At 42.0% G+C, this 12,138-nt stretch overlaps 1 long non-coding RNA gene across 2 annotated transcripts in view; it reads right to left on the minus strand.

Moving 5' to 3' along the window:
* Window positions 1-1,348: 1,348 nt before the first annotated feature.
* The window catches only part of LOC135971100 (uncharacterized), a 47,691-nt gene continuing 36,901 nt past the window's right edge, over window positions 1,349-12,138 (minus strand). Inside the window, exons 3-6 of one of the 2 annotated variants that reach the window (XR_010587184.1) lie at window positions 10,830-10,894; window positions 9,728-9,888; window positions 4,003-4,112; window positions 1,349-2,955 (exon numbers count right to left, since the gene is read on the minus strand). This is a non-coding gene — a long non-coding RNA (uncharacterized lncRNA). Of the gene's footprint in view, window positions 2,956-4,002; window positions 4,113-9,727; window positions 9,892-10,829; window positions 10,895-12,138 lie in introns of both variants that reach the window. The other variant, XR_012413659.1, reaches the window with a different exon arrangement.

Raw genomic sequence — 12,138 nt, forward strand, 5'->3', positions numbered from 1 at the left:
CTTTTAAGAGGGAAGGTTACAGCAGTAAATACCTACATCAAAAAGAACAAGGCCACATAAGCAAGCTAATATTACACCTCAAGGAACTAGACAAAGAACAACAAACTAAGCTCAAAGTTAGTAGAAGAAAGGAAATAATAAAGATCACAACAAAAATAAATGAAATAGAGACTAGAAAAACAACAGAAAAGATCAATGAAACTAAGGGTTGGTTTTTCAAAAAGAGGACACTGACAAACTTTTGGATAGACGAAGAATAGAAGACTCAAAGTTGTAAATGAAAAAGTAGACATTACAACTAAAGTATAAATAATCATGAGACTATTATGAATAATTATACACTACCGAATTGGAAAACGTAGAAAAAATATAAATTCCTAGACGCATACAGGCTATCAAGGCTGAATCATGAAGAAAATCTGAACAAAGCAATAATGGGTAAGAGAATTGAATCAAAAATAAAAAGTTTCCCATCAAACGAAAGCCCAGGACTGGATAACTTCACTGCTGAGTTCTACAAAATAATAAAAAGAATACAAATCCTTCTCAAGCTTTTCCCAAAACTGAAGAGAAGGAAATACTTCCCAACTTATTGGACAAGGCCAGCATTACTATTATATCAAAGTCAGACAAAGATACTAGAAGAAAAGAAAATTACAGGCCAATTTCCCTGATGAACATAGGTGCAAAAGTCTTAAAAAAAAAATACTAGCAAACTGAATTCAACAGCACATTAAAAAGTGTCATAAACCAACCAAGGGTGGTGGCTCACACCTGTAATCCCAGCACTTTGGGAGGCTGAGGCAGGTGGATCACCTGAAATCGGGAGTCCAAGACCTACCTGGCCAACATGGTGAAACCCCGTCTCTACTAAAAATGCAAAAATTAGCTAGGTGTGGTGGCACGTGCCTGTAGTCCCAGCTACTCAGGAAGCTGAGGCAAGAGAATCGCTTCAATCTGGGTGGTGGGGGTTGCAGACAAGGATCTCCACTCTTGCCACTTCTATTCCACATAGTACTGAAAATCCTAGCTTGAGCAATCAGGGAAAGGAAAGAAATAAAAAGCACCTACATCAGAAAGGAAGAAATTAAACTGTTCTTGGCTTGCAGACGACATGATCTTATATATAGAAAGCTCTAAAGTCTCCATCAAAAAATTGTTAACACTAATACATGAATTTGATAAAGTTGTAGAGTACATTTGAGCTAAATACACTGTGGTATCCTGACTGAATCCTAGATATAAAAATAGGCATTGATGAAAACACTGTTCACATTTGAGTAACGTCTGTTGTTAATAGCAAAATACAAATGTCAATTTCTCAGTTTTGAAAATGGTAGCATGGGCCGGGCGCGGTGGCTCAAGCCTGTAATCCCAGCACTTTGGGAGGCCGAGACGGGCGGATCACGAGGTCAGCAGATCGAGACCATCCTGGCTAACATGGTGAAACCCCGTCTCTACTAAAAAATACAAAAAACTAGCCGGGCGAGGCGGCGGGCGCCTGTAGTCCCAGCTACTCGGGAGGCTGAGGCAGGAGAATGGCGTAAACCCAATTGGCGGAGCTTGCAGTGAGTTGAGATCCAGCCACTGCACTCCAGCCTGGGCGACAGAGCGAGACTCCGTCTCCAAAAAAAAAAAAAAAGAAAATGGTAGCATGATTATGTAAGATGTTAACATTAGGAGAAACTGAGTGAAAGGCATACAGAAACTCTTTGTACCTTCCTTGCAACTTTAATGTAAATCTAACATAAATTATTGCAAAATTAAAATTTTTTAATCATATGGAAATTTTATATACAATTAATGATCTTATTTTTATCTGTGACATGAAGAAAATGATACATTTTGAATATGTTCTTTTATGGGCCATGAGAACTCAACTCAGTTCACTTTCAAGCACTGACACAAATATTACATTTGAAAGGAGAGTAGTGGGGAACAGTATCAGATAAAAGTTATGTTCTTATAAAAGAAAACTTGAAGATTGTAGAAGAAATGTATTTCCAGTCCCAAATCAATTGACTGGCATTGCTAAGTGGCAAAGAATCATAGAAGGAGTAAAATAAAATGGGCTAAAATGCTTAGTTGCTGGTGCTGTTTCTCCTTTTGCAATGAAATCTCAGTATGCCCAAAGCAGTGAATGCCATGTGGAATCCCATTCCCTTCTCTTCTATAGAAAGAAGAATGTGGAAAAAAGCAGGGGTAGATTCGCTGGTTCTAGGGCCATAACACGTATTAGTCCCAATAAGAACATCACTTCCTGTCACTGGACAGGCAATGCCACTGAACCATAAGAAAAGCTACTTTGCAAAAGCAAAATTTCAGGTGAACACAACAAGTCAAAACAACCAGGAAGTCAACATTTTCCACAAGCAAGAAGCTGTATATAGACAACTAAAATCCTTCAGGGTATTTGGTTTAGAAAAAAAATCCACCAGCACATATTTATATAACTGTTTTAAATGAAGTCAAAATATTTCTGGAGCTCTTCGCTGGATAAGAAATTGTTTGTATTTATCTGCTATTCCATATCATGTTTTTCATTTAAGAATATCAAAAGAGTTCCATTTGTATGTCTTCATCTATTCATAGAGCAGGGGGAAATGTATTCAGAGAGACTTGAAGCTAAGTGGGCAAATCTTTACAAGCTGGTATATTCCTACTGTTTGAAAAAGATTACCCAAACAATAGACTCCACACAGCCCCACATCTACTTTTTACTTGCTAGACTGCCCCTTTGGAAGTGCCTATGAACTTCATGTGACATTTTAGGGATACAAAATCAACCCTGACCCTCATTGACTGCCAAGAAAGTATGTGGAGAGCCCTATTTTTTTCCTTTGGTCATACTCCACCATGTGAGGCTGAGATTCCCTAGAAAGAAGCTCTGATAACATCATCAATGCCTGTCCCTTTTGATATCCTCTTTTTGAACAGTTGCTTCAGTTTCCTCATCTGTAAAATGAGGATAACAAATAGATCTATCTCAGGCTATCGTGTGGATTAAATAAGAGCATTATCTCAATTTTCATGGTGAGAAAGTATATAAAGTGTTTAATAAGTATTTGTCAAATGCATAGATAAATTAATGAATTCCTCTACCTCTGAAAATTCATAAGTCTCTGCCATGCTCTTCCTAATACCTGGGCCACTCTTCTAAATATTGGAGGGCTGTATAGGTAACTGGAGTACTAATTCCAGCAATTGGGTAACCAAGCACCTATCCTTAGCCTAAAAAAAAGACTCCAGAATGTTGCCTGGCCTGCAGGTTGTGCCGTAATTTCAACCACTCTCTGCTTCAAATACAACCTTGGTTCCTTTGTCCCCAGTACTACAAAGAACTTTTCCAACTTTTAACCCCAACTGGACTATATCTTTAGAGAAATGTCTAATTAATTTGCTTCCTACGGAAATATCTGGTGCTATTAGATTGCTTAGGTCTCAAGGTGTGTGTGTACAGTCAGCTCCGATTGAAGGGGAATCGCATAGATTCTCCAGATGGTGGGTTGCATGGCTTATTCTTTAATGTGCTAAACCACAGTTATCAACATTAGCCCCCAAAGCACAGGAAAGAAGAGAACATGGTCATTCGTAGAGTTCTGCTTTTCTCCACTGGGAGAAACACTGGTATTTTGTTATTAACAACAGACTTTACTCAAATGTGAACAGTGTTTTCATTAATGCCCATTTTTATTTCTAGGATTCAGCCAAAGTGAGAGATTTTGACACATTGCCTTCCTCATCTAGAAAACTGGCATGCTTTTCTCTGTTTACCCTGGGCTTGCCCTGCTCAGCCAGTCGGGCCTCCTGGGCAAACACAACTCAGGGTGAGTCCCTCATCCTCAACCTTCTGAATCTAGCAGAGTCACAAACCATGCCCGCCTCCCTGCCCACACCTCAGTCTTCTCAGACCCTCCCTGTGTTGAACCCTTAGTGCTGCCACTTGCTTGCTCTTGTTCCCTGACCAGATCATATGTCCCTGCCACCCGGTCCTCTCCTCACCCATCTCCTCTTTACCTTCATTTGGTCCCCCGTCTATAAGCAGGCCAGGTTGTAGCCTCCAAAGTTCAGGACTGAGGCCTGGGCATCAGAAGGCTGCTGTTCTAGGAAATCTGAGTTTGATCCAAATATGTGGGGTGAGAGTCAGAGGCAGCTCTGGTTTCATTTTGAAGTTTCATTTTGCCAGCGACAGAAACTATGTCTGACTTACGCAGAAAATACACTTTTTTCAAAGGATATGAGGTAGCTCACAAACTCTTCAAGAACACTGGGCTTAGAAGACAGCTGGGAGCAGAGACCCAAGACCAGTGAGGCTCTCCAGTTCCCATGGAACCCAGGGAGCTGAATGTTGGCAGTATTGCCCCCACTACAACCAAATGGGTTATCTCCTGTTTCTGCTTCTTTGTGCCACTGGCTCCCTGTTCCAAGGCTGGGGTGGTACATCTGAGGGATCCACCCTAAGGTACACACCTACACTTGAGCTGCAGGGAGGGCTAGTGAAGGGGGTTCTCTGGTCTTTAGAGAGGAAATTTCTCAGACACAAAAGGTAGTTCATATACTAGGTAGCCAAAAATGACAAATGTCAATTGCATTTGTCTCACCATTTTCCATTCTGTTTCTCATTTCTGTTTCCTGAAAACTAAAGCTATCACAATGTCCCATCCACCTCCCACTGCAAAATGGCCTGGAAATCTAGCCTCTGTGCTCCTATTTCCACCACAGCATGTGGTTCCCCAGCTCAGGATTTGTGGCATGACCTCCAATTTCTTCTCCAAAATTTTCCTTGTGCCAGTTTTGAAAGGAAAGGAACATCAGTACTCTCAGTTCATCCTGAAAGATGGGTAGGAAGGTATAAGCTGCCACTTCTTCTCCACTTTACACATTCCTTACCCTGAAGTTTAACACATGCTACAAACTATGTACACAATCAGATTAGCTTCTTCGCTTGTCTAATTCTATGATCACTGCTTTTGGAATATACAGGGTCTAAGTCCAGGTTGCTGGGAAGCCACAGGCTTATTAGAGCTAGGAGAAACCTTTCTGAGTTTGCAAAACAACAAGCCTTTAAAGAAAACATGTGCCCTTAGAGGACGCTATCACACAAAGATTCCTTTTAGAGGACATTAGCCCACAAAGGCTCCTTGGATGTCAAAGTTCTTCCAGAGACTGAGAATTCAAAGGTCATCAACTGAGAGAGATATTCCTATCACCCCTCCTTGATGATCACTAGCAAAGGGCTTTGTGTTCATTCCATTCCCTTGCCAACATTTGGTTCCCAAGCTTGTCCTCTTGTATCCGTCTACCCATGTCCTGGAATGCAGCCAGCCCACCGACACTGACAGGATGGATGCTAGCTGCAGCGAGACTGCTTGTCTGCTTGAGAGGATGACAGCAGGACATCAGAACAGCTGTTGGAAGGGGAGAGGAAGTAGGCAGCTGCAAGCAGGGTGGTCAGGAGAAATGCCTCAAAGATGCCCTGAGATGCAACACATCACAAAGCACCACATCTTTAAACAGCCAACCAGGCAGAACAGCCTGTTGGGAAAAGACCAGAAACATAGTTTTCCTTTCTAAATGGAAGTCTGGGTCAGGAAGTGAGTCAAAGAAGCAGAGCAGCCAAAGGAGGTTAGGACTATTGTATGCTGAGAGCAGTTCCAGTGACCAAATCAAAGGTCTTTTTCTGTGTGGGCCTCTGGAAGGTTCTCCAGGTACTCCACAAGCACAGAGTTCTGGATGTTTTTTATTCTAAAGCAAAAGAAGTGGTTTCAGAATCCTTCCAATCCATCCAAACACTTCCTAGCATGTTTACACTCTATATACCACAGATAACATGCAAAGTCTTGATGGTAAGGTCACCACAAGCATTGGAACAGATATATCAGTACCTTGGCATGACCAAGAGCAAGTTCAAAGGGGGAAATCATATCAAGAAGCTCTGGCAAAGAAAGATAACAGCAATGGAGCCCAAATCCTGGCTTTAGATGCTAGCAAGCTCAAGTCTAAGGTAAAACACAGTGGATTCTATCATTCTTGATGTCTACTCAGGGGAGGCTAGACAAACATTTTCTTGCTCCTGAACTATACTTAGGTATGAGGCAGTAAGCAACTTCACTGAGGCAGTTCTGAGTGCACACACACAGACACATATAAAGAAAGAGAAAGAGAGCGGCGTCTTTCTTATACCGCCTCCCTTCCACCCCCACAACCCCCATAGCTTATCTCAAACTTGTCTGGTTTTGGTTTGAGATGGAGTTTCGCTCTTTTTGCTCAGGCTGGAGTGCAATGGTGCAGTCTCGGCTCACTGCAACCTCTGCCTCCTGGATTCAAGTGATTCTCCTGCCTCAGCCTTCCAAGTAGCTGAGATTACAGGCAAGCACCACCATGCCCGGCTGATGTTTGTATTTTTAGTAGAGATGGCATTTTGCCATGTTGGCCAGGCTGGTCTCGAACTCCTGACCTCAGGTGATCCGCCCGCCTTGGCATCCCAAAGTGCTGAGATTACAGGAGTGACCCACCACACCCAGTCTCTCAAGCTCTTTTAAAGACTAACTCTGTAAAGTTGAGTCTCTAGGGGTCCAGAGAAATATAATACAAAAATGAAGTTTTCTGGTGATCTAGGTGCTTAACATAGGGATAGCATTTGCAAGCTCCTAAAGTCACTTGTGTTTCAGATTGGGCATATTCACCCTCAAAAACCCCTTTTATTAACTTCTTCAGATCCAACTGAGTCAATTAGTTTGAAACACTTCTTGACAACTAAACAAATGCACTTTTAAATATTTTTAAATGTTCATGTCTTATTATGAACAAATGTTTTACTGCCAACACTTTTTGAAATGTTGAAAGCCTCTCCATTGCATTAAATTCCCCTCAAGAATATCCCTTGACTTATCCTGACTTTTGACAGAAACGATTTTGCCAGAAAATATACATTTAAGGCATCTAACAAATACCATAACCCCCTCAGATTGTTAACTGAAAATCCATTGTTGTGGAGGCCCAGTGTGTGGACCATAAAGGCTGTTTCATGTGAGCAATAAAGAATCCAACTTGTATCAGCAACCTCAGGGAGGACCCCAGGCCCCTGCCTCCAGGCTGGCTAAGGCCTTTTTTCTGGAAGCCCTGCCCCATCTGTTCCTGTCCCATCAAGTTATCAGTTGAAACTTCTAACTTGCCTATGATAAGCCTTGGAAGTCAAGGCCTGGCCTAGAAGATGCTGAGGGCAGGGATGGTTTCCAAATGCCCCCAACACATTTTATTTCAAATGAGCTGCTTATCTGAGGAAGCTATCAAGAAAGTTAAGGGCAAAAATAGCTCAATTCCTAGTAGAGATTTATTGAAAATTATTCAACTGGATGTTACTGCATATTTCAATGTGATTAAAACTAGATGTTCTTTCTGACAATAATTGTCCTGACTACGATTAGGAGAAGGTAAGAAGGGAGCTGAGGGGTGAGCCATGCTCAGAATAATATGTAAAGTAAAAAGAACCAAGAAAGGGAAGGAGCCAGATGATTCTGGATCTGGCCAAAACAGGTCCCTACCCACACAAGATAGACTATAAAGATGGTAGGAGGTGTGGTCATGAAAGGTCAAAATATAGAATGAGGTGGAAGGGAGGTAAAAGAGACAAGTTCTGGAAAAATGCAGGTTCTTCACAATCGTAGAAAGAGTTTTAAACAAGTGATGCTGGGCTGCTGGCTTTTCCACTCCCACTGCTTTATTTCTAAATCTACACTGCTTACAACTTTTTTCCTTTCATAATACAAATCAAGTTAAACCATAGATTTCTTTGGAAGTCACTGAGAAAGTTCTAACACTGATATTAAATTCACATATGCCCAAAAGATACAAATCCTATATGGAGTGATCGAGAAATAATATCTTATTATCCACCTGGAAGGGTCCAAGAGTTTGGTTAGCAAGGTACAGTAGCCCTTTGAGTAGCTGTCAGTGTGAGGGCCTGTGATGAAGACAGAGATGACAGAAGAAAGCTGCCCTGTTTCTCTTCCCTTTCTATGGCGAGGAGGCAATTGTAGCAACCTGCTGTGTAAGGATCTGTGTGGGGAGGTCCACACAGGGCAGAGTCAGGCCCTTCACCTTTCTTCCCCAGTCACCAGCAGCCAAGGAGTGATTGCTTTCTCCTTTTAACAGGAAGCAGTACTGGCCCAATTCTGAATTTCTGCAAGAATGCCAACATGTGTTCACACATTTAAAAGCAAAAAGTAGTAGAGGCTGCTCCTATGTAGATATCCTGCTGGCCACCTGTGTCCAGAAGCTGGCTACCTTCTCAGATGCTCATTCAATTCCTTCACCAGTTACCTATCTGGGATCTCCTGTGTCCTCAGTTTGAGATGCTACGGAGTAGATGTTAAGCAGCATGATCTGCTGGCCCCGCAACCCAGACTGGACTGCAGCCGTACAGGGTGATTATATAGGGTTGGCACAAAAGTAATTGCGGTTTTTGCCATTGTAATGGTAATACAATCTTGAGTGCTGGCCCTTCCTAGACAGACTCTTATCACACAAAGCCTCTGTTAAATTCCTAGACAAAACACCTGGCCTCAGGGTTTTAAGTTCCCTTTGTGGGAGTCCTTATCTTTTTCTTAACTGTAATATTAGAGGGTTGATGATGCTGATACTAGAATTTACATTCCATACAAATACCTAAGTGCTTTGTATAATGAATGCACTAGTCAGGACATGCACATAATAAATTGGAAAATTATTGAGCATCAACTCTATGCACAGTCTTATGCTGGGCACCTTTTTTTAGCGGGTGTTTATCAAAGTATTCAACAATGGTCAGTCAGGATAAATGTGGTTGCATAATACTGACAAAAGTAGTAGTATTCAATATATATGTCATTATGCCTAGATATAATTATGCCTATTTGTTTCCTTCTGGGTTAATATTCCTTTGAGAAAAGATATTAATACACACAAGAGTGGCACATCTGTTCCCTTGTTCCCTACAGGTGAGGTGAGACTGACAACACCACAAGTCTACCTTTGCATAGTTTTATGCTTATTAACATTTTAATATATAAGTGATGCTATAACTCTGGGTGATGGCCTGGTTCCCCAGGACTGCTGTGGAGGGTGACTTCTTCGATGTAATAAAAGATATTTAAACGAGTCTAGGCACTGTACGGAAAGTTGCCCTAAAACAAGTCACCCAGAGGTCTATTTTATAATCCCTGCACATGGGAAACAGGCTGAGGCCTTGCTGCCAGCAGCCATCTGGGGTGGGGTGGGAGCTGGGGGAAGCACACACCTACTAACAGGAGCAAGATAAAGATAACCCATCCAGAGAGTGATCTATGCTGCTCAAGAATGGGTGATTTGTAACTAAGAGTGTGTGTGTGTGTGTGTGTATGTGTGTGTGTGTGTGTGTGTGTGTGTATTAAAACTATATGAGCTGTGAAAGATTTTAGTGAGGCCAGAGTTTCGATTTTGAACGGGATCAGTCTATACCTGCTGGTACAAATCAACCCCAGCTGTAGGAACTGGGCCCACAGCTGTCTCAGACACCTATTGTTGGGGTAGACTCAGGCTGACAGTGATATAAACACCACAGAAAAGGCTTTCGGGGGTAAATAGAAAGGAGGAAAAGACCCTGGCCCCCTCCAGCCAGCAGTTCTCTGAGTTCTGCCTTCAAAGGCAAAGCTGGGTTTCTGGAAGCCACAGGCTTCTCCCACCCCTGACTGCACCGAGAAATGCTCGCCTGCATCCTCAGTCTTGTCCGTCTCGTGGCATCTGCACACACAGCCCCCAGTCAGGCACTCGGCCGTAGCCTTGGAAATCCTGATTCAGCAGGCACTGTGCTTAAGAGTGGCAGGCGGGTCCCTTTGCTCCTTATTGGCGACCTCTTGCCCAGGTCATCACCTGCTTCCAAAGGGATTTAAAATGAGGCATGGGGAAAGGACCATTACAAATTCACACTTCATTCTCTTTATTTGCACCTTCTTTCTTCTTTTCTCTCATCTTTCCCTGCGTTCCCTCCCTCTAGCTTTCCCTCTCTCCTTCCACGCACTGTGTCAGGTAGGTGAAACGTCCAGACTACTAGGGGAACACCTGTTTCCTTAGTTGTCTCACGGTCACCCCTAAAGCCATCTCTTCTCAAGGGCAGCTGATTTCTGGGGTCTGTGTGGCACAGCCTCCAGGGAGTGGACCAGCTCCGAACTTGTAAGGAAGAAGGACCCCACCTTCTGCTTCCAGCTTCCTCCAGTATTGAAAAGCAGTGGAATCAGTGAAGATCTGTTTCTGGCCGTGAAAAGAATCCCCTATATCCTAAGAGATCAGCTCAGCAATGAAAGGGTTACTCTCCTTGGTGTGGGGGTTGGGGGTGTAGAAAGTTGCAGGACACTTTTCGCAGCTTGTCTGATGGAGATGCGACCTGGCACCACTGAAAAGCTTTAAGATTAATGGAGAAAAGGCGAAATCTGACAGCTTTTCCACTGGTTTCAGTCCTCCTGGGTGGGCCGATTGGTCTTGAATGTCACTAGCTACTTAATCTTGTGTATCTGAAACAGACTGGCGTGTTTGGGGAGCCCTGTTTGCTCTGTATAGACATCAATTGGAGAGGCAGATAAAAGGAAACTGCATTGAATTTCTCCTTTAAGCCTTTCACCAGGCACTTTCTGACTGCAAAATAATTAGTGACCCTGGCAGACACAACCGTCCTGTGGTAGATGCTCCCGCCACACCCCTGGTGTGACTCTGACTTCCCTGGGCAAGCTGCTCCTGCTCTGTTCAGTGCAGACTCATACCCCTGTATATTCTTCCTGCTCACCAACATTTTTTTTTAACTACATGGGCTTGCTTACCATTGTAAACCATGGGTGTCTGCTTAATCTGATGGCTGAGCGAATGGATCTCCGGAGACACAGATCTATAAGCACAAATGTGGACAGGGAGACAGAAGGACAAAATAAATAAATAAACAGATAGATAGATAGATAGATAGATAGATAGATAGATAGATAGATAGATAGATAGATAGATAGATAGATGTACCCATTTACCTGCATATATGTCTCAAACAAATAGGGTTGAGCTATTTTTTTAATAACTAAAACATCTACCCAGGAATGGAAATTTAAAAATCAAATGATGCTTTCTATATCCTGTTCTGTCAAACTGAACACATAAAAGAAGCCATTCAGGTTAAGTGCAAAGCATTAAAAGAGAAAGAATAAATACAATAGTGTTTGCAGAGGAGGTTACAATAGATTGGCTCCTTATATTCAAAAGATAGGAATGTTTGGTGATTACTGTGTGAAATAACTCTGTCTAGTCTGGTTTGGTCTGGTGTGAGAAGTCTCTGATGCGTTTTACACACACATAGTGGTTTATGAAGAACCTGTCATAAACCTAAACGATAGCACCAATTAGAAATGAGCTTCCATTGATGTATTTCAGATCATTTGCCCTTACCCTTTTCTCACTTTCTGATTCTTTAAACTCATGAACATGGTTGAGTGTATCATCGGGTGATGAATAGCTAGAGATGATTGAGGCCAACAGACTATATATTAATCGTCCTTAGCCTGGCATCTGGGAATCCATAAAACTCTCTGCACTTTCAAACACAAGAGAAAGCCACATTCTCCGATGTCTGAAATTTGCCACATTACAAGCACACACAGGTCTTTGCAGGGCATCTTCCTGCAATGTGCTTTTGGCTATGATGAAAAGTTTCTATGTATACATATGTAACAAACCTGCACATTGTGCACATGTACCCTAGAACTTAAAGTATAATAATAAAATAAATAAAAATAAATAAATAAAAAAGAAAAGTGTCCTTAAGGCAGAACACTTTCCAGTAAACATATACAAAATTCATCATAAACCAGACTAATTCTTCTGTCTACCAAAGGAAGATGGAAGACATAAACTGAGTCTAACACTACAGCAAGGTATCACAGGTCTCTATTATGACTTTGAAATGGCACCAGATATCTGGCTGTTTTTAAATTGCCAGTTTCTCCTCTGCGGTCAAGGATGTCTGCTAAAAAGAAGATACAGGAAGTTACTGATGGCCCTACAATGGAAAATGAAGTGAAAAATTAGTCTTCACTATACCAAAGCAACCTCATTTCAATTATCATTGCAAATATAAGGTTATACTTT

Source organism: Macaca fascicularis, chromosome 6 (genome assembly GCF_037993035.2).
Source record: "Macaca fascicularis isolate 582-1 chromosome 6, T2T-MFA8v1.1".
Lineage (NCBI taxonomy): Eukaryota > Metazoa > Chordata > Mammalia > Primates > Cercopithecidae > Macaca > Macaca fascicularis.